This window comes from Marmota marmota, unplaced genomic scaffold, assembly GCF_001458135.2.
Source record: "Marmota marmota marmota unplaced genomic scaffold, marMar, whole genome shotgun sequence".
Lineage (NCBI taxonomy): Eukaryota > Metazoa > Chordata > Mammalia > Rodentia > Sciuridae > Marmota > Marmota marmota.
In genome coordinates this window covers 2,857,628-2,862,260 of record NW_025999992.1, presented here as the reverse complement: position 1 = coordinate 2,862,260, position 4,633 = coordinate 2,857,628, and positions in this window count along the sequence as shown.

Below are 4,633 nucleotides of genomic sequence, written 5' to 3'. Positions count from 1 at the left end.
GGGGGAGAAGGGTAGAGAGGGAGGAGGTAGGGAGAGGGGGAGGGAGGGGAAGGGGTCACAGTTTGGATCTGTTGTGTGGGCATGTCCTTGTGGCCTGCTTTCTTTGTGGGAATGTTCTCTTCTCAGTTCTTTCCTGGTAATGGCCTTGCGTGTGACTGATCTCAGTTCTCCCTAGTGCTCATTCTTATGTACATGTAGAAGGAGGCAGAGTTTAGGAGAGCTTTGGCAACTTCACTTAATGTGGTCTTTCTGGACTTCTGTCAAAATGCTATAGTCTGGGTGGTTTATGAACAATGGACACTTACCTCTCACAGTTCTTTAGGGTGGAAGCCCAAGATCAAGGTGCCAGCAGATTCGGGGTCTGGTGAGGGCCTGGTTTCTGTTGCACAGATGGTACCTGTGAAGGAGGCCCAGTTGCTGACCTCACCAACTTTATTCTGACCCTCTGATTCCATTCGCCTCTTTACTTTTACTTTCCTTTGAACCACTTTCTTTTGCAGTTACCTTGAATTCCAGGAACAGTAGGCCTGATTGATAAGCATCTTTTTGACCAGGTACTGAGCCCAGCCCCCAGAGCTGGGAGCCCCACAGGACAGATGACCCCACAAGGAGACTGTCCCCTCAGCAGGCACTGTCATCCCTGGGGGAAGTGAGGCTGCCCCTTACGCAGGAGCAGTGACCTCATGACAGGACCAAAGACTGTCTAGATGGGCCCCCAGGGCATGCCTGGCCAGCACAGCTGACTGCCAGCAAGGCAGCCCTGCTGCAAAGTGTTCTCCTTGCCATGGTCTGTGCCCCCTTTTCTAGAAAACTTCTAAGTGTCTGTCAGTCCCTTGAAGACAGACCTTTGGTCACTGTCCCCTGCATCTTTCTTCTCAGTGTGGCCACACGGAATACATCTCCTTTCCTGCCCTTCACCACTGCTCCGCCCTCTGACTGGCACATCGGGGTTGGTGGTGGAGCCTGGTCTGTTGGGACCACTAGGGCTGGGCCCCCTCCCAGGGACTTCCATAAAACTCTCCTGCCATGCCTTTATGGTAGAGGCTAAGGAACTCTCTGGGGAATTTTTTATTTTTATTTTTGTGTGATACTGGGGATGGGCAAACACTCTACCACTGTGCAACATCCCCAGCCTTTCTTCCTTCTTTATTTTGAGGCAGGGTCTGAGTTGCCCAGGCTGGCCTTAAACTTGTACCCTCCTGCCTCAGCCTCTGGGATTACAGAATGCCCTCCTATCCCAATCCCATGGGCTCCCCTGTGCTCCAATCCCTTCCTAAGCATCCCATCTCCTAATCCTATCACTTTGGTGACTGTATTTATCGTGTGAATTTTGGGGGATACAAACTTGCAGACCCTTCTGCTCTTCTCTGCAGGGTGCCAACACACAGAGGCTCTCTGAAGTCTCCTTTCCCATTTGTCTGCACTTGTCTGCACTTTCTCTTTCCTGCATTTCTCTGGTACACTCTGTGGGGGTTCTTATTCCCTCCTGGGAGTCTCCCCTCTGTGAGGGGCCTGGAAGGAGGGTTGGCTGTAGTCAGGTCTGGCCCTGGCCCCTCTACGTGCTCACTATTGCCTGGGGCCAACCCGTCCTCATTGGTTCTCCAACCTGGGGCAATCTGATGCTTTCAGGTCTCCTGTCTTCAGGTGCGTGGAAAGTGTAGCTCTATTCCCTGTTCCTACCTGCACAGGCTGATAGCTCGAAAGCCTCATAGCGTTCTGTGGTTCATCCCACCCCTTTATATGTTGGGCCTTCATGGAGATACACCTTTGATGTCTTGTGAGCTGTCTTGTTCCAAGCAATGTCCGTGGGGTTTGGTTTTGATACCTAGTTGCTCAGTCCATAGTACTTACAGATAAATGGCCCTTGATCCATATTAAAAAACTAAAAGAAAAAGAACATCTTACTGAGTCATTTTTAATAATTTGAACTATGGATTCTGCCTTGAACCAAAAATATGAAGAACAAAATCTTGAGAGAGTAATTCTCCCAAAAAGCGGAAAAAAACAAGCCACCCCCAAGTAATGAGCCTTAGAAGTATCTAAACCAAAGTTTCCTAAACCAGAATCTTTGCAACCACTTAATATGTCTTACTGTTTTCAAGACATTCAAGACATTCTGAGTGTGAATCTATTGCAGTTGGTGGTTCTAGTGCATGCTGTTCTAGAATTAACTAAGTGTGAAGCCTGGGCCTCTTCAGAGAGTCTCAGATCTGATTGTCCTTATGTCGGACACATGAGGCAGGACAGTAATCTGCAAATTACAATGACTAACGTAAGATGTCCTTCCACATCTCATCGCACATTGACCATAATCGATCTTGGGCCACCCCCCACCCCACCCCGCAGTTCTCTGTAATTCACTGGGATCACACTGCAAGCACTACTTGGAGGGAGGGAAGATGGATGGAGTAGGTACACTTTTGACCCTAAGAAAAAAGTTGCAAAGGTCTAAGTAGCAAAACAAAATTTGAAATGCAAAGTTGAGGAAAACAGTTCCTGGAAGATCTTTCACCATCTTAAGCAAGAACTCAATGTCACATTAAGCTTTATAAAACAGACTAGAGGGCTGGGGATGTGGCTCAAGTGGTAAAGCGCTCGCCTGGCATGTGCAGGGCACTGGGTTCGATCCTCAGCACCACATACAAACAAAGATGTTGTGTCCCTGAAAACTAAAAAATAAATATTAAAAAATTCTCTCTCTTTAAAAAAAAAACAGACTAGAAATAATATTTCACATTAAAACTGGATTCTCTATAACTTTCCTTCTGATAGCTCTCATCTGCTTTTATATCTTTCTCTTTACATTGTTTTTTTTTTTTTGCACAAATCCTATTTCCCCTTCCTCTGCATAACTTGGTTTAGGTATCTTTTTAATATATGTATATTTTATTTAGCTTTGATCAACCTGCATTAATTGTGTGCATTCAGTGTGATATTTTCACACATGCATACAAGGTGCCTGATAAAACCAATCCTCTCTTTATCCACCTACCTCCTTCCCAGTGCCTAGAGGTCACTATTCTACATTCAGGTCTACTTTGTTTATCTTTCACCTGAGAACAGGATGCACTCTCTTTCTGTGTCTGGCTTATTTCATGTAACTTGATATCTTCCAGTTCCATCCATGCTGCTGCAGATGACAGGATTTCATTCTTCTTTACAGCTGAATAGTACTCCCTTTGTTTAGATTTCTTGTTTGATTTTCTGGTGATGTTCTATGAAGAGTTCAGTACCATGTACATTCAGGTACAGGGCTACTCTGAGAGAGACCTTGAGACTTCTCCAGGCTTTGTGTTATCTCTTGAAATGAAGGTCGAATACCGCGGGTGGTGGAGAAAATTCTAAATGGCTCCCCAAGATCTCTCCCTTGTTGTACACTCAGTTGAAGCTCTTCTTGTCCATAGTGCCCAGAGTAGAAAGGCTCAGTGCCTGCTGAGGCGGTGTCATTTCCCTCCAGGGTTCATTGAAAGGACACAGGCAAATATATATATATATATATTTGTAAACATGGTTAAAATGTAAGACTTGCCTCTGGGCTTCATCTTCTGGGGCTCTCAAATACCATTTCTTATTGGAAAGGAGGGGATTTTCATGGCTTCCTTATTGTACACTGGGATAAAAAATATTACAGGCCTAGGCTATGCTGTAGCTCAGGGTTATGTGTGCTTGCCTAGAATTCACAAGGTCCTGGGTTCCATACCCAGCACTGAAAAAAAAAATCTTGTTTATTGTGGTGAATTTGACAAGGTGCGAATTATTTATTCGATGCTTAATATGCTATTTGGGGAAAAAAAACCGAGGTCAAAATATTGTGGTCTATGTTAAACTATTCTATATTTATCTATTTTCAGAAATAGTTTTCTCAAAATTTTTTTATTTTATTAACTCTCTGTTTTATAAGTTTGGTGACCACTCCAGCCTTGTTCTGCCTGTCGCCCAGCATGCCAATTCTAAAGCCATCAATTTTGCAGAGTTCATTCCCGAGGCGTCCAAGTGTGTGGAGGAAGGGGCCCCAGGCTCAAATCCACCCTCCAGAGTTAGAGTTTGGGGACACACACGGGATGAAGCAGCAGGGGTGGCAAGTGAGGGGAAAGGTGAGCGGTGAACTGACGCCAAGCGCCAGGTCTGGGCATGCGTAAATGTCCAGGCTGATCTCCAGGCGCACACTCGGAAGACCGCTGCCTTAGTCCATCCCAGGGTGGCTTTTTTGCCTTCACACGTGAAAGGTCGCTCAAACGGTTAGCCATCAGACATTTGTGCAGGCCCAAGTGAAGGGCCTTCAACCAACCTCCTAAGCAAAGGGACATTTTACAACAGCCCTTGCCAAGGTGGCCACTCCTCGACTCGGGTCTGCAGCCAGCCGGCCCCGGCCCATTCAGCAGGGCCAGGCGCAGGGCGCCCATCGCGCGGCCTCGGGACTGGGGCGCAGGGGCCGGGCGCGCCCCGAGTGGGCAACGGCAGGAACTCGAGGCGGGATGCGGCCCAGGCCGGAGCTGCCACTCGCGCTGGTGGCTCCGGGCGGGAGCGCGCGAGCGCGGGGGCCGCCGTTGCGGGCGCGCGGCGCGGACAGTTCGGCTCCGGGGCTCCTCTCATTCGGACGGCCGCCGCTCGCCTCGCCTGTCTCGTGCTCGCT